At 41.2% G+C, this 24415-nt stretch overlaps 1 protein-coding gene across 1 annotated transcript in view; it reads left to right on the top strand.

The window, feature by feature from the left end:
* RARB (retinoic acid receptor beta) overlaps positions 1–24415 on the top strand; it is a 510890-nt gene that overhangs the window by 224017 nt on the left and 262458 nt on the right. The gene's annotated exons all lie outside the window — the stretch shown is intronic.

Raw genomic sequence — 24415 nt, 5'->3', positions numbered from 1 at the left:
GTTTGTCTTTGATCCAGTGATAATATATTCCTTAGGAATTAAATGCAAGATTACTCCATCATCAATATCCAAGCCATCTCCTTACCTCTGATTCTGGTTTTCTACGGTTTGCTCAGCAGTAAGGATGGGTGGCAAGGGTGTTGATAAAGAAACAGTGTATACTCTACCTCAGATCACCTATGTCACACTGGGTATATTCCCTGGATTCTGTAGTACCTCAGTTTCCTCTCCTGAAAAACAGGGGGTCCAGGCTAACTTTTCTTTAAGATCCTTCTAGAGTTAACACGCAGTGCCTCTAATCCACCCACTCAACAAAAGTAGACACCAAAAAAAAAACAAAAACAAAAACAAAAGTAGACACCAATACACACACAGATATACACATCTCTCTCTACTTAGATCACAAAGGCACAACTGTATCGGAAGATCAGTTTGAATTCAAATATTGAATCCTGTGCATCCTCTAAAATAATTGAAGCACTAAGCTGCCCTTGCAGAAACCAGTCATTAATAGCCCCAAATAGGAAAATGAACTTTCTTTGTACTCGTGTTTTTAAGGGCTGTTAAAATGCTTGCCCTAAGTCTTGCATATAATAAGTCATAATTTAAGAAAGATGTGTGAAAATGCTTGAGCCAGATGTTTGATTTTTTTTTTTTTTAAACACATACAGCTTGTTTGCACACTGCCTTTTACCCAGTGCAGCAGTTTGGCCTCTGAGGATAACTAAGAAAAACCTCTGAGATTGTTAGGGGGAGCTTCACCTGCCAGTCTGGGCTGCAAGATCTCTATAGCAACCAAACATAAATCAAGGAAATGGCCCCTTTTGTAAGTTGGTTAATAGGCACAACATGCTTCTTTAGAAAATCCAACCATTCTTTCAATAGACTTTGATTGAAAGTCAGCCTTTTCTTCAGACACATTCACATTCACATCTAGTAGCAGCTTGTATGGCTGTCCACGGGCTAATTTATTACCCTTTAAAGATCTGGCAAAGAAAAAATGGCTCTCAGAACAATGTTTACATTCAGAGGCATAAGCACAGAGCCACAAAAGAGCATCCTTTTGTTCTGAACTTGGAATATTAATCTTTAACCTAGGACTTTAACTTTCCCCTTCTAATGGAGGGTTCCACAGGACCATCCTCTCATTAAAATTTTACCAATTTAATAGGACTTTGTTTCTAATACCAAGAGAAGGGGGAGTAAACCTTCCTCCCATTGTTTTGCCAAACCTTGATAGAGATTAATTGTTCTCAAACTCCCTGCCCTTTGCATGCAGAATACTTCAGGGATTGCTGATGAGGAAAGTTGGTTCTCTTGTCCGTAACAGAAGAATTTGGCTATTAACAAAAATACAAGGGATGCTCCTCACCCCTCTTCATGGAACAAGGGAAGGGCCATCCTTTGATCAGTTGGTGAGTTGGCCCCTCTTACCCCATCCCACCAAAATGTAATTTGGAGAAGCATCCAAGAAATGCCTCACACTGAGCCAGTCTTCCCCGATGTCATAGAGAGTAAAGGTGAAGTGGGGACACACACTAGCTCCTCCTTTCATATAGGCAGGGGCACGTCACTAAGTAAATGGTATGCTTTCTCGCAAGTGGAGAGCCAAACTCTGGGTCCTCTCTTCCTTTGAGGTAGGGAGAGGAGATGAGGAAAACCTTTAGAAACAAACCTTTGTAGTTTTTTTTTTTTTTTTAAAGTAGATTATGAGATGAAAAGGTACTTCTAAAACAAGAGGGAGCTTGCATTGCTCTGTGTAGCTTCATATCACAGATGGAGTTGGGCAAGAAAAGATTTATATTAATGCCTCCCTCTTTGGCTTTCTTAAATCTTCAGAAACCAGAGTCTTGAGAAACCAGACTCTTCAGGAGCTCTCTTCCCTTTGATATGGTCAGCTGTCCCCACTGGCATGAGGAGAATAAAGGGTTGGTTTCAAAATTGCGTGTTCAAACGTGCCCTTTATTATAGTCATAGCACTGTGTAAGTAAAAAAAAAGAAAGAAAAAAAAGTCGCCCTTTGCTATGTAGGGCTGACTGCTTAGAAATAGCTTTGCCTTAGCATTAGCCTGGAAATACCTTTGGGGTCTGTGAAACCGAAGGGCCTTCCAGAATGTAACACAAAATAAGAACAGTGTGTCTGAGGTCCTCTTAAAGGCAGGAAAAGATCTTAGATGCTCACTGAAGGGAGTTGAATTTTCTTTTCTGCGTCTGGATGTCACATGGAGCCAAAAGGTAGCTCTCCTAGTTATTCACAGCCTGGCCAGATAAAACACATTGTGCATAATATTCCACCACATTCCCCTATCCATGCTCTGACACATCTTGGAGACACAGTACAGTAATCAAAATGGCAAGCAAGGCTCCAAATGATCAGTGTTCAAATTCCATTTCTGCTCCTTACAAGGCTCTGTCACTTTGGTCAAGTAACTTCAACCTCCTTGGGCTCAGTTTCCTCATTTGAAAGAGAAAGTTAGAGTAGTACCTACTTCATAGAGTTGTTAATAGGATTCAATGTGTTATAATAAGCGACTTAGAACAGTGACCAGCCTATCATAAGTCCAATGTTAGTTGCTCTCACACTTTTAATGTTTCTGTTGTACTTGATGCTATTGTAATGTTGATATTGTTGACTACGGGAAGAATGCACATTACCCAACATAAAATGTTTTCCAAGTTCGGCTGACATTTTGCAGAACACTGACCAAGAAGAAAATAATTTCTCAAGGCTGGAGTTACTCCATTAAGAAAATCCAGAGATAGGAATCAGGTTGTGTCTGTGGCAATAATTCATCCCACTTGCCTAAAACTATTATCACCTGATATCTCCACTGTTGGCTGTTTATCTCAAGATTAGGAGTTCTGGCTCAAGAGGTTGTGTCCGTGTGTCTCCCATCTGTTCTCTGCCACCAACATGAAGACCTAGTTGCATTTCTGCAGTTCAAGTACAGAATGCCGGGGCCCAATTTAACATCACCAGGAGTGGTTATCAGAGCTCATTCATCCTCAGCCTGTTTGTTTAAAGGGCTTTGTTCCTTTCACTAAGCCCATTCAGCTTCTGCCCAAGTATTAAGGAAACAATAACTTCAGAAGAGATAAGAAGGGATATTCACCAAAGGATTCACCGAGGAAAATGCAGCCTGACTCCCAGGAAAGAGCCCCACATTAGGATGCCTGGGTTGCTCAGTGGTTGAGCTCTGCCTCCAGCTCAGGGTGTGGTCCTAGAGTCCCAGGATCGAGTCCCACATCGGGCTCCCTTTGAAGAAACTGCTTCTCCCTCTGCCTGCATCTCTGCCTCTCTCTGTGTGTCTCTCATGAATAAATAAATAAATTTTTTTAATTAAAAAAAAAAGCCCCACATCTATAAGAATTCCATAAGCAAATAAGAACTTGCCAAAAAAGATCAACGGACCTAACAAAATGACTGAGATCTTATTTTTAATTGCGATTTTGTCACTAATTTAAGAATTGTAAACATTGGATACTCACTAAGGAACAGCACATTCTAAAGGAAAGGATTTAGGTTTTGAAGACAGTTGAACCCCAGGAACTCAACTTCTGTACTTATGGTGTGGCCTTTGGCAAGGCCACATCTTGACCTCATTTCAGCTGGCCATCTGTCAATATCCAGTAAGGAAAAACAAACACCATTCCAGCAATTTCTGACGGAAGGAATTGAATACAGGGAATTGATTGTATAGTTAATGAAGAGCAGAAAGAGGAAGCTCAAAGCTAGGACAACTCAGACATTCACTTCAACAGAAAGTTGACTCCAAGACTAAAGAGACAACGGGAAGAGGTGGTGCTTCCAGAGCATAAGACCTTAAGACAGTGGGAGCTAGAACCCCAGAGAGGATTCAGTTACACAGGAGAAACCCCTAAGACAGAGAAAGAAATGTCCTAGCTTCTCCTCTCATCTGCCCCCCATGGTAGGAACTTCCTGGAAGCCAGTTGGCCATGTATTCATGTTTTCCCAATGTCTTTCTCCATCTGTTGCTATAAAAATAGAAGAGAAAATATTTTTCTTTTCTTTTCTTTTCTTTTCTTTTCTTTTCTTTTCTTTTCTTTTCTTTTCTTTTCTTTTCTTTTCTTTTTGAAGGGGGGGAGGCACAGATTTGCTCTCAGATTCATTCCTTGCCCTTTCCCTGCTCTGCTGCTCATCAGGGAACTGAGGCATATAGGTGGATAATAATGGGCCGTTAACCCAATATTATGTGTAATCTCATGGGATACCAGAAAATATTTCTATGTGTTTCTCTCCAAAGACAGTCTTCATCTGTTCATTTTCCCTGATGGACCATATATAGCCCTAAGTGGTAGACTTGTACATGTCCATTTACCACATAACTTTCTTCTGCTGGAGAAGCAATATGATATAGCGTTCAAACCCTGGCTGTGCCTGCTGTGTGATGTTGGGCAATTGAACTTCTCTGTACTTCAGTTTTCTCATCTATAAAGAGGAATTAAGAACAGTCCCAACCTCATGGCTTTCTTTCTTTCTTTCTTTCTTTCTTTCTTTCTTTCTTTCTTTCTTTCTTTCTTTCTTTCTTTCTTTCTTATCTACCTGATGATACAGGGCTGTGTTCTCCCAGGTATTAACCAAAAAATTTCCCAGGCTCTGCCTTAAGTTCTGGCACACCAGCAGCCTGTTTTTATTACTGTGATAGGATGATGAAATGGGACTCTTTCTGCCTGGGTTCTGATACCAGTATTGCTAGATATTAGATACCAACCTGAGGGTAAGGCACATCATCAAAAGCAAGAAAGAACATGTTGAGAATAAATTCTATGACTCTTCAACTCCATCACCACCAGCAGCCACAAGAATTCAGAAGTATCAAGAAGGGGAACAAGTATTTGTGATGGATTTACAAAAAGGAGAGCTTTGCCTCATGTACTTAAGGTGTTTCTAAAAACATTGTCTTGCTGACTAATTCCACAAATTTCCAAGGCTTTTTATATCACAGACTAGGTCTGGTTGAGGTGTTTGTCCAAGAGAAAGTACATTCAAAGGTACATGATCTAACTTAATATTATAAACTCAGGGGATAGTCAGATAACAAAAGAGGCAAAACTTGAGCTGAGCCTTGAAAGAAGAAACTTGGGAAAGGATCAGGAGATAAACATATCATGAAATGTTCCAGAATTAAGGAAAAGTCCTCTTATTCACAGTAGAAAATATGAATGGAAAGGCAATCTGAAGTACTCCAAAAAGACTCTTTCTGTCCCAAAGAAGCTGGGAATTAAGGTTTTCATTGGAAGATACCCTTCAAAGGAAAACCAAGATAGCTATATCCATGGGAAAAGGGTCAGGAATAAATTCACCATTTTCTAGCTTGGTGACCTCATGCAAATTACATCTCTGTGCCTCCATTTTATCATCTGTAAAATTCTGATTTTAAATTGTGTCTACCTCTTGATGTGAGGTTAAGATGAAATTGTAGGTGAAAGTGCTTAGCATGATACCTGGCAGGTAGTAAACATCCAAAATTCTTAGTTCAGTTGTTACAAGTATTTGGTGGTAAAGGTCTGATAAATTTAAGGGGGGAAAAAAAGGATGGGAATGATCTGGATCGCTGTGGGGGAAATAATCTCATTCTACTTAGGAAGGTAGTCTTCTTCCCTGTCCAAATTGTTTTACTGTCTAATTCAATGATTCTCAGGGTGATCTCCCACCTGACCCATGAGGCTGATCCATGTCATTATTATTGTTTTAAGTTGGAAGTCCTACTACTTTTGTGCTTTTGACTGGATCATGAGATTGGTCAAGAGAACCAGCCTTCTCATTAGAATGCCATCCCTAGTAGTGCTTTCCTTCCCAGCTATTCTGGAGAGAATGTTTTATAGGAACAAGGACATGTTCCTTGAGTATCCTGGGAGATATCTGAGGCCCATGAACCAAGATAGTTCTTAGAGACTTTGAGTTTGATACAGGGCTCTTATTCCCTTTGTATCTATCATCTAGACAAAGAATTCAGTGGACTACAAAGTGGCTCGAGGTCCAGTCCCTTTATCTGGCCTCTGTAAACTTTTAAGAGTTCTGCATATATAGACCTTAGAATATTCATATGCCTCTGTGATGAGATGCAAATTGATATGTGCCTAATATGAATGTACATCTTTCTTAGGAGAGGATTCATGGCTTTCTTCATATTTCAAATGATTATGAAAATAATAATGACTGGCTTATGATAAAGCAAGGGAATTACAGTCTAGATTCCCTACCAGCAGAATAGTCAGACCAATAACTGCAGCATTGTATAGTAGAGAAAAGGAAGGAGCTTATAATCAACTCATTTATCCCCAGCACCTCCCTGCCATCCCACTCGCTGCAGAGTTGAAAAAAACGGTGGACCCAGAGCCACTTTTCTTTTTCCCAACTTCTGGTTTACTTTTAATTTTCTTTTGGATTTAGACTGGTCAAAGGCTTTCCTGCTTTCTCTGCAGAGATGTAATACAATATGAACTCACAAGAATCATGGTTTGTTTGTTTTCTTGTAATCTGAAACAGCTTTTATCAAAAACCTAATTCATGAGGAGAAGATAATCATGTGCAGGAAAAAGCAGATCTTTGTGGGGGTCTTTTTCCTTTCATTTAAGATATCAGGACTATATTTTTTTCCTTTGTTTTCTTTCCTATTAAAAGCAAGAGTCAATCCGATTTTTTTTCCCTTCATCTTCGAGTCTAGTCTCACGCATGGGATTAATTAGACAAGACGAATCACTGAGAGAACATTTATCTTTATCCAGGAGATTGTTTTCAGAATTTTTTGATGTTGTCCTGGCATTTCCACTTTTTTAGTGGCTTTTCATAATGACGGATAGACTCCACTGCTTCTAATGCGTGGTGAGGCAAGCATTCACTTATGTGTGTGTATGTACATATGAGAAACATTAATTTTTAATTTACTCTGTTTACCTTGAGAAACTGCCAGCGGATGATTCAGATATTCCACAAAAAGGGGCTTTTCTTTTGTAATATAGGACAAAGGACAGCTAAGCTTGTGTTCTTTCTTCAAAGCAAGGTTCGGAGGGAGGGGGCAATAGTATTTATTTGTGCAGCTTAGAAAAGGACTATTTTGACTATGTAAACACTCATATAATTGTATTAAGAATTGCTACCAAATCTTTTCATCCAGTATATGCTTAAAAACTAGGCTTAGATACAGTGATAAAGAACCAGCATGGGCTGTTCCCACGTTCCTTTATTTCAATAGTTCGTTGTGTGACTGTTTAAGAAGAGAATGTCAGGATAGTCATTTGCATAGTGGTAAGTTTAGACTGGTCTCTGATTTCTCGACCCAGGTATGACACCAACATTGGGAATGTCCATAGCCTTCCTCACCTGTCTTGGGCTTGGGTACCCTAGAAGGATGGTTGCCTGGGGTCTGCTTGTTCCAAGGGGGAGCAATACCTTGCAGCTTCTTTCTGGGGGCTTGGGAAGGAAAACTGGAAAATTCTGGAGGATCTCTGAGAACTAAGGTAGGCAACTTTACATAGGAGATTGGAGACCTATTCAACTCTACCCCGAAATTGTCCAGAGACTACCAGGGATTTACTCGGAAGCAAGGGGCTAGTCCTGATCCCAAATGCCAGAAGACAGCTGGAGAATATGAGTGAGTCACTGCTGTCACAGCTGTGCAGGGCCTCCTATTAAGCCTGCCTTGTCCAGTTGCACTCATGTGCACTGCACAAGGGCAGCACGTCTGAGAGGACACAGTTCACATCCTCAATATCATAGATGTGTCATTATTAAAACCGTTTTCTGGCAGACAGCATTAAGGTAACAGTGTATTAGCTCAGTTTTAGGTAACATGAAAACTTATTAGTGCAGTTTTCATGTTAAATAGCTAACATTTAGTGAGCATTTACTGGATAATGGTGGTTAATTGCTTTGACCTCTCCCCTTAGAACAGGCTTCTTAATATACATTCAGAGGATCTGTCAGCTTTGATAGGAAAACAAATTGTATCCCCATTATTACTCACTCCTAACTGAAATCTAGGATTATGAATGGGGATGCCAACCACAATACTATTAGCAGTGCCTATGGTTTCTTTTCTCATAACACATTTAAATTATCACAATATCTCAAAATATTATTCATGCTCATCACTTTTTCAAAGTTGTGCTAGTTGTTAAGACCACAACTAATATGCTATTTAACAAGTTAATAAAAAGGAACATCTATTATTATATCACAAAAGTTTTTAAAACTACTTTAACTGTCTTTTAATAAAATTGGCTTCCGTGTTAATCCTGTATATTTTATCTCATGAAACGTTGTTCTGAGAATGGGTTTATAAGACTCACCAGCCTATGAAAGAGTCTGTGTCACCAAAATAATAACAATAACAATAATAATAATAACATTAATTAATTAAATACAAAGAGATTTTGTGAAAAAAGTACAAGAATAGGAAATACTGTTATCTCTCCTTTCCTTTTTTTTTTTAAGATTTTTAAAATTTATTCTTGAGAAACACAGAGACATAGGCAGAGGGAGAAGCAGGGAGCCTGCAGGGAGCCTAGTGTGGGACTCAATCCCAGGACCCTAGGATCACGCCCTGAACCCAAGGCAGATGCTCAACCACTGAGCCACCCAGGCGTCCCTTATCTCTCCTTTTCAAGAATCCTTTGACCACCCCTTGCCAAAAAAACTGGGGAACAGTCATAATAATTGTGTGTGTTCACCTGAACAGTTTGCCTTTTGTGTCTAATTGCCATGCAGTATAATTACAACGATGTATGGTATATAATGTATGTCCAATTGATCTTCAGTTCATTTGATTGGATTTCAGCACCAAAATCCAGTCATTTTAGTAGTCTCTATCATTTCGTAGTTTGTGCCTTTGAAAGATCAGGTTAAGGGATAGAAGATATCACATGAAGTCACTTGAGAGTCACTGCTCTAAATTTAACCTGTGCTGTGTGATTGCTGCTGTGATGTCTGACAGACACTCTCTTATATAACAAAAAATGACTGTTTTTGACAAAATGTCCTTGCATTATGTCTAACATAAATACGTGCTCTCCTCAATGTGGAAAAATGATTAAGATGCTGCAAAATGTGTCACAACTTTTAGGTTGCGTTTCTGTGGAGGAAGGACAGCAAATGTGTGCTGAGCAATACTCTGATTTTTTTAAGTACGCAAGATGGTCACATGCAAAACACAGTCTCTCTCTATAGCTCCTGAACCCACATGGTCTCTTCATCTAAGCATTAGCAAAGATGATCTAGTCTCTGAATCATTCAGTCCAAATTCTAGAAGGAACAATATGACTGTCCAAGTCTGATGTCCTCTGGGCCCACTCAGGAACCAAGGAGACCAGGTCCCATAGTACAAACAATCCTGCAGGGACCCCTGTAGGTAGAGGATAGATCTCTGAGAAAATGGAGAGAGCCAGAGCTTTCTCTAATGGGATCATAGGGACTTAAAAAGGAGAGACCATAAAGGCTTCTTAGGGAAGCCAAGACTGTATGCATCCCTGCCCATGAGCATTGACTGTACATACCCTCTGTGGCCCTGAGTGACCTGAGACCTGAGCACAAAGAAGAGGTTCACAGTTCTTTTTTTTTTTAATTTTTATTTATTTATGATAGTCACAGAGAGAGAGAGAGAGAGGCAGAGACACAGGCAGAGGGAGGAGCAGGCTCCATGCACCAGGAGCCCGATGTGGGATTCGATCACGGGTCTCCAGGATCGCGCCCTGGGCCAAAGACAGGTGCTAAACCGCTGCGCCACCCAGGGATCCCGGTTCACAGTTCTTTATATTTTCAGGGAACACAAAAGGGTCTTTTACATGTGTGACTCTGTGTTAGGCAACTTTTAGGTATATTGTCTCGTTTAGTCTGAGACTTCCCCCACACTGCACCTGCCAATATTTCTGTGACATCAATCCCATTTTGGAATTTCTTCATAGGATTTTAATCCTCTCTTTAATGCCAACTATTTCCAGTAGTCCCCAGGCTCACATACAAAACAGCTTCCTGATATCTCACATTTGCTCCTCAACTTTGCCTGCTGAGCCATTTGCCTTCTCTTCTCCTTGGCTGTCTTGAATCATGGCAGTAGCCGAGGCCTCTGCTGCTTCTGGGGCTGCTAGAGGGTTTTATTCCAACACCATGATCCTGGTGCTGTGCCAAAGATACTTTCCCTGATCTAGTACTACCTCCACTGGTTAAAGTGGTTAAAGCCACTGGTGACAGCAACTCCTACCACAGGAGCCGCAGATGCTGAGGACAGCACCAGGATCTCTGTCCTCATTGAGACCAGGACCTTAAGACTGCCTGATATTCTGGAATTTTAAATGTTCTGAAGCTCTGCTGAATTTCCAGTTCAAGATTGGAACACATGCAAACACTGACTCCTAACACACTCAAACAAGATGCAGAAATAAGAAATATAATTAACAAATCTATTTCTATACCCAGCACCAAAACATGAAAGGGATATATTTTCTACTAAGGAGAAATGAAGGAAGCAGGCAAGACCCCGTGGTTATAAGCAGAAGATCCCATGCTTACACACCCCTGCACAGAGCTGTGAATAACTCACCATCTCCAGAGAGCCAACAACATCACAATGCTGCTTCACCTCCAGGCCATGACAGTGCAGGACATGCAAGGGAAAATCCACCCGTGGAAGGTAAGCATAGAACTGAGAGTCCCCAAATATCCAAGGGAGACGAATCCTGAGGAAAAGATTCAACAAGTGCAAGAACTAATACCACATGAAATAGGAATATTAGAATAATGTTTAAAGGACTTTAAAATCCAAAAAAGAAAGGAGGAAAGAAAGAATGAATGAATCAGCCTCAGAGAGCCAAAGGAGGGAATCCTATCACTAAAGTACGAATAGGAAGTCATGTAAAAAGAACAGAGTTGTTAGAAGAAAAAAAAAGAGAGAGAGAGATCTTAAAGTGAAAAAAACATTATTATTAAAATTTAAAACTCCAAAGATTAGCTGGATTGTATCCTGGACTCAAGTGGAAAGTCACTCCCTGAGCTGGAAGATAAATAATGAGATAGGGATTAGCAAAAGAACCATAAACATTGTACAAAAAGGGAAAATAGCATGAAAAAGAGAAGAATGGTCATCATTTTTTTTAGGACATGAGTCCTCTGAGTACGTTTACGCAAATGCCAAGCTGAATGAATAAAAGCAAGTCATAAGCACAGTGATGTTACTTCCCAGTCACTAGGGAGGCTAAAACCAAAAAGTTGGACAATAAAAAGTGTTAGCAATGAGTGGAGAAGTTGGACCCCTCCTCCATTCTGGTGGGAATTTTAAATGGTGCAGCAGCTATGGAAAGTAGTCTGGCAGTTCTCCAAAGGTTAAACGTCAAGTAAACTATAGGAACCAGCAAGTGTATTCCTCAGATACACCCAAAAGGCTTAAAAACAGATTTGTGTAAAAACTTGAAAACACACACACACACACACACACACACACAAAAAAAACAAACTTGAACACAAAAGTTCATACAAAATTATATATAACAAAACAAAACAAAACAAAATTATACACAACAGCCAAAAAGTGGAAGCAATCCAAATGTTCATTAGTGGATGAGTGGATAAGCATAAAATGGAGTATTATCTAGACATGAAAAGAAAGTACTGATGTGTGCCACAGCATGCATGTACCCTGAGAACATTATGCTAAGGAAGCCAGTCATGAAAAGCCACATATCCTATGATCCCATTTGGATGAAATGTCCAAAATAGACCAATATGGGCAGCCCGGGTGGCTCAGCGGTTTAGCGCTGTCTTCAGCCCAGTTCATGATCCTGGAGACCCGGGATCAACTCCCACATCGGGCCCCCTGCATGCCTGCTTCTTCCTCTGCCTATGTCTCTGCTTCTCTCTCTCTCAGTGTGTGTGTATGTGTCTCATGAATGAATGAATGAATGAATGAATGAATGAATGAATAAAAATAAATTTTATGTTCTGTGAATTATGTCTCAAACTATTTTAAAAAAGAAGTCTCCCCAAAGCTGGGCTGTGCTGTGTCAAGGTCATACTTGGTCCTGTGAGAATAATTCCTTTAACCCCATACTTTTGTGGTTTGGGTGTTAAAGTACTGTTCTCTGTTTGTCACAAAACTTGTTTGTGTGTGTGAGAGGGAGAAATGGCCTTTTCTGTATTTTTCTTGACACCTTAGTATCTGTTTCTAAGGGGACTGGGCAGGAAGATCCTGTGAAGGGCGGGCTCGCACTGTCCTGAGGATGGCTCCAGGCCTCTGTGCATGGATGCATGGATTCCCTTCAATTCTTTCCCCGCAGGCTCCTTGGTCCTTCCCAGGAGCAGCCTTTTTTTTTTTTTTTTTTTTTTTTTTTTTTTTTAATTTTTATTTATTTATGATAGTCACAGAGAGAGAGAGAGAGGCAGAGACACAGGCAGAGGGAGAAGCAGGCTCCATGCACCGGGAGCCCGACGTGGGATTCGATCCCGGGTCTCCAGGATTGCGCCCTGGGCCAAAGGCAGGCGCCAAACCGCTGCGCCACCCAGGGATCCCCTTTTTTTTTTTTTTTTTTTCCAGGAGCAGCCTTTAGGCCAGTGCAGCCGCTCTAGCTCGGAAGCCTGGTGCGTTCTGCAGGACCCCAGGTGGAAAACCCGAGCTCAGAGAGACTGTGACCCCAAAAGCAAAGAAAACAGACACTGATTTTAACCTCTTGAGCCTCCCCATCCCCCTTTAACTGGATTCTTCAAGTGCTTGTAACCGTGTGTGAATCTGTTCACTAAATTTGTCATAGGCCTTTCTGCTCAATAATAACCACAATTAAGCTAGAACATAACATTTGACAACAGTGGCAAAGCTGAGCTTCAGTTAATTTTTCGGAGCAAGCCCAGAGAGTTAGTAAAACAAAGGGCCATGAACAAATGGGTGCAAAATGCAGACACACCCTTGTCTGACTTCAGATTTTTTTTAAGGATCTTATTTATTTATTCATGAGAGACAGAGAGAGAGAGAGAGAGAGAGAGAGAGAGAGGCAGAGACATAGGCAGAGGGAGAAGCAGGCTTCCTGCGGGGAGCCCAATGTAGGACTCGATCCCAGGACCATGGGATCACAACCGGAGCCAAAGACAGACGCTCAACCACTGAGCCACCCAGGTGCCCCCTGACTTCAAATCTAACTGGTTCTCCATGACCCTCAGCTGGGCAGATACCAGCAGTCACCACCCCCCCTCACCATGGCTCCCCCCAACACTGTTGAAACCTCACCAAGTAAAACTGATTTTTTCATGGCGGTATTCATCATCCCTCCTCCCTCGGTAATTGGGTTGTTTAGATCCTCAGGTGCCCGTCTTTGTGGAAGTTGGCTGTAGTAACACCTTACCACGATCACTGGCGTAATTTCGACAGAGCTGCTTCTGAGCCCCATAGAGCCACCACCAGCCTGCCAGAATGTTTCTATTTTATTTTGTCTGATTTGGTCTTGGTTTTTCTTTTTTTTTTTTTTTTTTTTTTTTTAAGATTTCTTTATTTGAGATGGAGAGAGTATGTGCATGTGTGAGCCAGGGGAGGGGCAGAGGGAGAAGGAGAATCCCAAGCAGACAGATTCTGTGCTAAGTAGGGAGCTCAACAGGGCGTTGGATCCCACAACTCATGAGATCATGACCTGAGCTGAAACAGTGAGTCAGCTTAACGGACTGAGCCACCCAGGTGCCAGTTGGTTTGTTTCTTCATTGCAGACTGCAGTGACCAGGGTTCCCTGGTGAAGCATAACTGCCAATGCCCACTGGTTTAACAAGCTTTGTGAATACCTCCAGGTCATAGTCCATGCAGTCCTGAGGCTTAGGGGTGTCAGGTATGACAGAGAACACAGAGCAGCTCAGAAGTTCCAGGAAAAAAAAACAAAACAAAACCTGGACACCTAGTAGTTCTTCCTAGATCCCTCTCCCTCCAGCACAGGCACCTACACACCCGACACAAACACATTTAACTTCCTTGACCTCAGTGATAAGAGCATACCTTGCCTTTGCTAATCTTAAAAATAATCTTAAAATAAGCCAAATAAACCTAAAGCAGTAGATCTCAAACTCTGCCACACATTAGAATCACCCCAAAGGATCTTAACGATCCTGATGCCCAGGCCTCGTCCTGGATCAATTAAATCCTAATCTCCTGGGCCTGACCAAGCAGCAGGAGTTTTTAAAGCTCCCCAGGTGATTCCAGTATGCAGTCAAGACTGGGAAGCAGTGCTTTGAACAAATTTGCATCTTATTCAAGGCCTACATTTTAAAATCCAAGATTGAAAACAGAAAAAATTATCTTGATAAATCCTTTAAATTGCCCACAGAGTAGAGTAAAAGTGGCTTTGCATCTACAGTCCTGAATGGTTAATATGTGTAAATGCTTAATGCACCTAGAAATGTAGAGCATAGTAAATGGTACATATGCAAAATATAACTCTGCTTTAATTACATAACTAAAAGCACACACTGAGTTGAATTCGGGTTATTAAAATCTACGGATGGTGCATATCACTGTCCAAATGTGGAGTCAAAGTAGTGTTTGTATAAATGATTAATCTTTAAATTTTAGGTCACCTGATATCAATTTTAAGATCTGAGGGTTTTCATGACATGTCTCTGGTAGTAGTTTGACAGATTTACTGGGGTTCATGAAACAAAGTACATTCTCTTGTGATGCACAGATCATGCTAAACCTAGAAGCCAGCCAGTCCCGACTCCTTGCCCATTAGGAGGCCAGAGCAAGTCTTGCAGAGTCGAGGCCTTCTAAAATCCAGCTCACCTGGCTGCTCTAGCCTTATTTGCAGTGCTTCCTGGAAAAGCTGCTTTATTCAGCTCTATTAGTCTCTTCATGACATGAAATGTTCATTCCATTCCCACAATCTTGTTCAGGCTTTGCTCTCTGGTCCTTTAAATGCCTTCCACTTGTCCATTATCCCAAACCTACCAACCTCTGTGTGCCATTGGTGACTAGTATTGCTCCCTGAGTGTGCCGAACGTGGCCTATTTCTTCATTATTCAGCTTGCCTCTTATCCTCACTCTTTGGGACTTTTTCATTGACCTCGATCAATTCCAATTGGTCATTCTACACTTGGAATAAACTTTGACTATTTTTTCCTCTTATCCCCAACATTTAATCCTCCCATGAGTCCTATGGGCTCTAGCTTGAAAGTCACCCAGAATCTAACCACTACCTACCGCTGCCACAAATTCAAGACACCAAATGATCCCACCTAGGTTATTGTAATAATCACCAAATATCCTCCTTGCTTCTACTTTTGCGCTTATGGACTGGCTTCCAAGGTGACCCTTTCAGATAGTAATTCCAGTCACATCCCCTATCCAGAGCCCTCCAGTGACTCCCATCAGCCTGAGGATGGAATCCAAAACTCACCAAATTCTGCCAACACACTAGCTAGCAATCCAGACTTTCTCCATGGAGTTTTACTATTCGTATTAGCAACAACAGCTGGCATTTGACAAGCGTTTACCCTCTATAAGGCACTGGTGGGAGCCTTTGACATATTTTACACGTTAGGAAACCAAGGCACAAAGAGGTCAGGAGGCTTTCACAAAGTACACAGCCCAGAAGTGGTGAGCTCGGATTTAAACCTCAGCCACAGTCTTGACCACTGTCCCGCCTTTCCTCTGTGGGCACAAGAGACACCAAGATGTGCCACAACCCACCCTATCAACCCCTCATTTTCATTTCAAATATTTCAGCAAGAAGCCCGGCACTCTATTTGTTTTCTTACATTCGTGGATGTATCAGTGTGTGACTTTAACTGTAGAAGGAAAGGTTTTAGGGAAGAACAAAGAGAAAAGGAGGGCTGGAGCCTGAATTCATTAGGGAAACCCAAGTTGCTCAGACACCAATGCCCCAGAGCCAAGCTGGGAGCCAAGAAATTTGTTTTAAAAATATGATCTCTCCCAAGCCGGAGATGATGTAAAATATAGGGTGATATACCACCCAAAAGGCAAAACCACAGTTTGCTTGTTTAAAGGCTGTCTTAGGTTGGTTTGGCTGCTGCCCGGAGCCGTACCACAAGCAGCAGGCCGCAGTTGCCAGGCAAGGGTTGAAAAGTTTTCAAGAGAAAAGAAACTGAGGTCCTCCCAGCCCAGAGGTTCTGAGCCTTTAGAGGGTCATCCCCCAGGGCTGCTGGCTCTGAGCCTTTAGAGGGTCAACCCCCCCGGGCTGCTGGCTTGCTCCCTGCTGCATCTGAGCAACAGTGTCCACTACCACCTCCCTCTACCTCGTGAAGAGGGAGGCGTCCCATTTGTTGAGCAGCAGAGAGCCCTTGGGCTGTAACTGGAATTCCTCAGAAGGAGTAAAGTGTCACCCAGTGGTATGCAAATCAGTGAGAGAGAAGGGTCTTCAGATATTCTGGTAGTTAAACCAAAGAATGATGAGGAGTCCAAGGCAAGTGACTGGTTGGTTGAAACATTCAAACATTTCAAGTGACTCAGCCTTGTCCCAAGTGCCCAAGCTCTTTGGCTTCTGGCACTTTAGTGACACACAGGTGACCTTACTGGAGCCCTGTGTAAGTATTTGGGGGAAAAGAGTTGAGGAGGCTTAGCCTGCCCCCCACCCCCACCCCCTTGGCTATATTCTAAACAGTTGTTATCTGGAACAATTAAGGACCCAGGAGGAGAGGCCAGTCACCCTCAGGAAGTGCTGCCGGCACCCTGGTTTTGGTGGAGGGGAGTGAGAGGCGGTTGGGTTTCCCTGATTGGGTCTCCGTGGCAAGCTGGCTGCCCCCCAGGAAGGCCTGGTATTCCTGTCCTCTCCGTGAACCTGCTTGAAAGGGATACAGGAGTTATTGGGTAATCAGGACTTGTCAGCACCTCGGTTATGCAGGATGGTTCAATCCGATAATGTGAATGGAACCTGTAATAGTGCTGATGAAAAGCACTCCACTTTCAAAAGGGCCTTGAATGATTTTTTGTTCATTTTCTGTTTACATGTAATGTGTTATTGATGTCATTACCTTATAATACAGCGGCTTGTTTCATAGAAAAACCAGGAATTATTCATTCTTAAAAAAAAAAAGGGCGAAGAAGAAAAAAGAAGGAAAGAAAGCGACCCTGTTACGTGAGGAAAATTGCATCCGAATGCTGCAAGCATATTGATTTTCTGGCACCAGACTTTTTAGATTAAAAATGCCAATACTAAATCCTTTCATGACCTATAGTTCATATGAAGTTCGCATGTCATTTACTATTATTCTGGGGGGAAAAAAAAGCTGAATCTTTAATGAAAACATAGTTGGAAAGAATGTCTGCCGTTTCTACAATTTGCATACCATTATAATAATGCCTGATTATGAGCTAAGCACGTTGCTGGTAGGGTGGGTTGAACATTTTTCTTAGTTCAAATCAAAAGCCATTTGTCAGTTTTAATTGTCTGCTTGTCATGGCTGCATCCTTGGTGAGAGCCATGGATGTCCACACTCTGATTGTCAAGGCCTGTTAAGGATTGGCATGTGAAGGTCCACCCGATACCAAGACACATTCCTTCACATTCTACAAGGGTCAGAGACTTGCGTCTGGTCTTACCCTAGTCCAGGAAACATTAATGGTAATGATTAGTTGTTCTTTCCAGTTAAGAATTGTAATGTAGCCACATAAGTCCCTGACATAGTCCTGATTTTGTTATGTAGTTACTACCAATCTCAAAAGTCTCTCAGTGGACATGGGGATGCCTCGAGAAAGTAAATAAATAAAGTTTTTTGTAAATAAAGCTTGTAAATAAAGTTTTATCAGAACACAACCTCATCCATTTGTCTATGTGTTACCTGTGACTGGTTTGGCACTTCACGGCAGAGTTAAATAGTTGTGATAGAGACCATATAGCCCACAAACCTAAGATATTTATTATTTGGCCCTTGATAGGGATTTGCAAATTTCTGGCCTAAATATGATATTCTTCCAAAATCTTTTCCTATATTATGATGACCAGGAGTAGGTGTGGCTGCTTTTCAGAGTTGTATCGCAAGCAGCTAACTTAAGAGTAGGTGAAATCAGGAATTTTAAATCATGGATTTTTTTTTTTTTTTTTTAATTCATGAGAGACACAGAGAGAGAGGCAGAGACACATAGGCAGAGGGAGAAGCAGGCTCCCTGCGGAGAACCTGATGCAGGACCAGATCCCAGGACCCCGGGATCATGACCTGAGCCAAAGGCACTCAGCCACTAAGCCACTCAGGTGTCTGGATTTTTGAATGAGATGGAATCTTAATTAGAAGTCACATGGTTCTACTTCCTAACTGACTGATGTTGAATTACCCTCAATAGCATTTCCAGTATTGGGAAAACTATTTTAAAACATGCCATTCTGTATATTGATATTTCGGTTAAGAATTCTTCCTTGTATCCCCTCATAGGTTCTCTCCATTGGTCAGATTCCTCTGCTTTGTAGGCATACAAACTAGTATGAATCATTCAGGAATTGAAAGCTACCTCTATTTTCTCCCAGAGTGTTTTCTTCTTCAAATTAAGTATTCCAGTTCATTCCCTTTGTTCCTTTTGAGCCCTTTATCAACCTACTCACATTTCTCTGGACGCATAAATCCATCACTAGGTACTAATACAGAATTCCAAATGGGGTTCTACCAACGTGGAGTCAAAATCATCACCTCCATCATTCTAGAAGTAATATTTCTGTTACTGTAAACAATAATTTGCCTTTGGGGAGACCACATCTCACTGTTGATTTAGATTATGCATGAAATCAACTGTCTTAGTCTGCTCAGGCCGCTATAACAAAAGACCATAGACTGGGTGCCTTAAACAGCACGCATGTGTTTCTTAGAGTTGTGGAGGTTGGGAATTCCAAGACCAGGGCTGACAGATTCAGTTCTTAGTGACAGCCCACTTCCTGGTTTGTAGACAGCCACCTTCTCACCATGTTCTTGTATGGTCTTTCATTGTGGATGCATGAAGAGAGACCTCTTTGTCTTCCTCTTCTTGTAAGGACACTAATCCCATCATGAGGATCCCACCCTCCTGACCTCATTTAAACCTAATTATCCCACCCTCCTGACCTCATTTAAACCTAATTATCTTCCAAAGGCCTCACCTTTGGTGTTGGAATCACCTTCACTCTATGAATTTGGGGGAGACACAAACATTCAGCCCAAATCTAACTCCACTACCTTTGCTGATAAATAGGAAATTATCCTGCTGTTCTCCTACCTTTGTTCTCTTTCTGCCCTCAATCATACCTGGCTGAACTACATCCTTATTTTTACAATGGAGCCTGATCCCTTCATATCTGATAATTGTCTCTTAATTGGGAAGGAATAAATGTCTTTAATTCTTCCTTCCCTTATCCATTCATGCGAAGGGTGATGTCTTCCAGACTAATTACTCTTTTCCAACCTACTTTATCTTCTATACGTGGAAGGGAAGTGGTTAAAAGCAAAGTTACTTTATGGAAATCACAGATGCTGCTCTACACATATCTCTGACTCTCCTCCTTTTGTCAGCTTAGTAGGATTGCCAGCCACGTGATATGTTCTGGCCAATTCAAAACACTACCTCCCTCTCTCCCTCTCCCTCCCTCTCCCTCTCTCTCTCTCTGTCTCTTTCTCTCTCTGATATGGTGACCAACAGCATTTAAGATGGTGGCTGTTTTATCTCTCTGGCTCCCAGAATAAGGTGGCATTAAGCAGAGTCCCATCCTGACTCAGGACGGACACAGAGCCTGAATGAGAAATAATCCTTTGTTTTCTGTAAGTGGAGGAGATTTAGAAGTTGTTCTTGCAACATAGCTTATCTAACTGATACTTAGGTTTTCTGGTCACTGATTCATATCCCATTAGTCAGCTCTTTGTTTTGTGCCTACTGTGTGCAAAGCACTTAAACTGTGAGCAAACTAAAAATCTCTCTCCTTGTAGAAATACAGGGTTTGGACCTTTGGTTCAATGGCCGCACTAGACCAGACTCCTCCATAAACAGTGTGGCAGATAGAATGTAGCACATTCAGGCCATCTCCAGATGTATGATGATCACTGAACAGGTTAGAGAGAGACCTCACTGGGAGTAGGAGAGCCACTTTTGTCTCTTACCTACCATATGATGTTGGGTTGACCACTTTACCTGTCTAGGCCACTATTTCCTCTACCCATTTCCACTCCTGCTTAGTTTGTTTGTTTGTTTGTTTGTTTGTTTCTTTCTTTCTTTCTTTCTTTCTTTCTTTTTTTCTCCTGCTTAGTTTCATTCTATACCGTTCATGCATGCCAATGGTTGTCCAGTCTCTACTTTAAGGCTTTCAAAGATATGATGCTTGCCACTTCCCAAGGCAGTGTTACATCTCTAAGCACCTGTGTCTGCTCCAATGTTTTTTCCTCTGAAGCTCTTATGTTCTAGAAGCCTGGAAATATGTTGATTTATTTTTTGTTATGGAACCCCTTCCCCAATGTCCGAATTTGCATGTAAATAAATTTTTATTGAATTCCTATTCTGTGCCAAGCACAGCCTTGGAATAGACACTCTGGAGGGTAGAGAAGTATACATGATGACCTTCAACTTAAAGTTCAATCAGATAAGAGCAGCATTTAGATACTAGGGCTCAGCATATTGTGCTACATTGTGGGACAGAGTTGGACACAAAGGAGGTGTAGAAGGGATAAGGGTAATCAAGGAAGCCTTCCTGGAGGGCACTGGACTATGCTCAGCTTGGAAGGACTGCCAGTTCTAGGTAGGTAGAGGGCATCAGGGAGAGGCACATCTGACAGGGGGAACGACTCTAGAGAATGCAAAAAGAGGGTGAACATGGTGGGTTGCAAAAACAGAATGACGTCCCGCATGGTAAGAACAGAGAATGGGAGCGAGCACTAGATTCAGACCAGCTCTGTGTGGACAAATTTTAGAAGAATTCACTGACAAGAATTTTGAAAGATAGCGTACCTTTGTCTCTTACCTATCATGTGACTTTGGGTTGACCAGCCCAAAAACCAACCACCATGCTATCTAGGTATATAGTAAAAGATGTCTTTTTTTTTTTTTTTTTTTTTTTGTAAAAGATGTCTTAAATTCCCTTTTATTAAAAAAAAAATCTTTGCCACTATAAGACTTACTTTTATCGCAGATTCTCCACAGTTATTTAATTAACACCAGCAACTGTATCATATTATAGATGTATTTCTCTGGACATTTCTTGTGTTGATGGCAGATTTTGTCATGTCATTATAAATGGGTCAGTCAAGAGCTCCGTGGGAATGCAGGGTGGGGCTTAAGCCCGTCTTTGGGCTGTAACAAGACATTTGGAGAAGAGAAATATAGAAAGGAATACCTTTGCCAATGAGTTCCATTCTTTATATGAGTGATGGGTTTATTTTGCCTTTTAATGAGAATGGCTTTCTCTGCGGGCACATCTGGTACATAGACAGTTCAGGCTCATGACATAGACTCAAAAAACACATGGAATGACACACACTCAAGCTGCCCTTGCTCTGCCTTTCCACTGCCCTAAGTCATTCCGTCTTCTCATTCAAGTTAGTTTCTAATCTCTATGAAACATCCAAGTGAGAACAAAACTCATTAATGTTGTATTTGGTTGGGATGTCTGGGTAGCTCAGTGGTTGAGCATCTGCCTTTGGCTCAGGTTGTGATCGCGGGGTACCAGGATTGAGTCCCGCATCAGGCTCTCCGCAGGGAGCCTGCTTCTCCCTCTGCCTATGTCTCTGCCTCCCTCTCTGTGTCTCTTATGAATAAATAAATAAAATCTTTTTTTTTTAAATGTTGTATTTGGTTGAAAAAAAAGAGGTGAAAAAATAGATGCTATGTTCAAAATGTGGGTTAGTTGAGGCAGATGAGTTGTTTCCCACTGTGTAATAGGAAGTGGATAATGAATGTATTGAATCCAAGGCAATCATTTTTGAAATGCCAAGGAGGATGGAGGTAGAATCAGAAACAGTGAAAAATTAATGTGTTATTTTCTATAAATGGGAAGGGGGAATTTTAGCTAATTGCCTTTAGGAAAATTAAGGTTATTAAAAATAATAAGTTAACTTTTCTATAGATCTTGATAGTTTTCAAAATACATTGAGATGCATTATTTCATTTGATTCCCTTAACAACCCAGGAGGAATGCAACCCAGGAGGAATGCAGATTTTTTTTTTTAACCTACATTTTATAAATGAGAAACTAAGATTTTGAAAAGTTAAAGGACTCACTCTAGATTACACAGCTAATAAGCAGGAAAGTCAGGGCTTTATTAAAACCTCAGCCCTAACTCTAGTCTGGTCAAGTATAGAGGAAAGCAAAACCTGTGAGCTAACAGCGGGTTTATTAAAAGCAATTGACTTCACAGAGATGGTGTAGCAATCAATGTAGTTTAGTGGGCAGGGGCTCACTGAAATTGCAAAGAGAAGCCTGAAGTCATAATCTGGAAGCAGATGAGCTTGCACAGCTATGGCCCAAACAATATTTACAGGTTTCTTCCATTTTTGACAAGATTTAAAAACTAGGACATTTTATACTAAAATCTAGATATCTGTCTTCTCTTTTAAAATCAAAATCAGTATACCTGATCTCACTGGCCAGTGCTTCCACATGAGCACAACTATCAGGAGCCTAGAGGCTGCTGTTTCTCTTAGATGGACATGAGCTCTCTGGTTTGCTACAGTCCCCACCACTCCCTATTGCTGCCTGCCCTCAAAACCAAGGATTCGCTGATGTTTTTCATCACATCTATGTTGTTATTTTTCACTTACCCATCTACATCACTCACTGAGTTCTGTAGGCATTTGAATTTGTGTACGTACTCAGGTCTGGAGGCAGCTTCTGGCCTCTATCAATTTTGACTATGTGAACATGGGCAGGTTACTTTCACCCAATGGAAATGCTTCCATTTCTATTTCCATTCTTTGAAAAAGAATGATAATTCCTTTGGAAAAGGAATGATAATGGTGTCATGCTAGTGGATACTTAGGACTTTGTTGTCACTGTCATTTTTTTCTTTCAACATTATTTCTTCCATTAGAAGTTCCCATCTTATGGAGATGAGGAAACCTACGTTTTCCAAGCATCCTTAACACCTGGGGCACAAATGAGGAACTCTGATACTCCAACCAAATGGATTTGACAGCTCATGACCCAAAGGAACACATGTGTGCTATTTATCTTGCAAGAGTCTGAGGATAACCATAGTGGATGTGTCAGTGGTACCATTCAAAACTCATCATCAGTATGTTGGTGGAGTATGAACTGGAATGTGTGTTCCCATTATAGGAAGCATCTGGGCTTCCTCCATTCTCTGATATGATGTTAGCCATTATCTCTGGTTGTGTAACTTCCAAGCCTGGTTCTCTGATCCTCCAAGAGAAGCTGTGAGCCCTGTAAGGTCCTGTTGCCTATTTCTTGCCTGTTGGCTCTCAGATCCATTCCCCACCCTTCCCCTGTACTATATGAGTTGCACAGGGTGATCACTATAAAGTACATTTGCCAAGATCCTATGTCAGCAGGTAGGGCCTAAAGTTTATGCACGCTGGGAGCTTTCTTTTATGAAAAATAATTTAAAATTATAAATACAAAGTTATGTACAAAGGGAATGTTTATTTTAAATCAGAAAAAAATCACAACAAATTATAAATCTTTTTTAACAAATTACAAATCTTAAAAATTTCGAATGAGAAAAAACAACAAATAAAAAATTCAAAGCTGGAAAAATAAGATCACATTTTTATTTGTGAACTGTTGATCTCTCTCTCATACATTTTTCTGAGAATTTTTTACTTTATATATTTGCTTATCTCTTCCTAGGAAATAATTTTCTGAAGAAAAAAACAAAAATATAATTATGTCTTTCCTCAGTATGCTAATGGAATTGACATTTTTTTACTATTGACAGCTTTAAAAAATTTCCATTCTCCTAATTAATGTGGTTAGGAAATTTTTAGGATCATTTTCAATTGCAGGCAAGCCTCTGCAAGTTGCTTTCAGAGAAGAGCTGTAAGATTTTAAGGCAGTTGAAGTTTCTTATGTTGCAACCAAATGGCTTGTCACTGGCATCCTCGTGGTGAGACGTCTGAGGTGAAAGCCAGAAGAAATGGCATAATGGACACTCACGTTTTACTGCAGGCCATCCTGGGATTGATGAAAGACTTGGAAAAATTCTCAGGGGTGTGGGACAGTCTGATATCTGCAGGCAACTCCAGCCTCTACATACTCAGTAGAAGCTCCGTCCTGATGGCAACCACACCAAACTCAATTCTACACAGAAATAACTGTGAGCCACATATATACATCCCACTAAATCAGCTTCCCCTAGCCAGCCCTTAAATATAGCCCAGGCCACTAACTGGAGAGGAAGTATGGGGAAGGGGATGTCAGAGCACAGAGACAGCAGTCGGAACCATGAGTTATAATGGCATATTTTCAAATTCTATATGTAGAACTATGCACACAAGTTGCTAGAACCCTCCTCGTGC

The sequence above is a fragment of the Canis lupus genome, chromosome 23 (genome assembly GCF_011100685.1).
Source record: "Canis lupus familiaris isolate Mischka breed German Shepherd chromosome 23, alternate assembly UU_Cfam_GSD_1.0, whole genome shotgun sequence".
In the NCBI taxonomy this organism is placed as follows: Eukaryota; Metazoa; Chordata; class Mammalia; order Carnivora; family Canidae; genus Canis; species Canis lupus.
The sequence above is the reverse complement of the archived record's forward strand: the minus strand, read 5'-3'. Positions and strand labels throughout refer to the sequence as shown.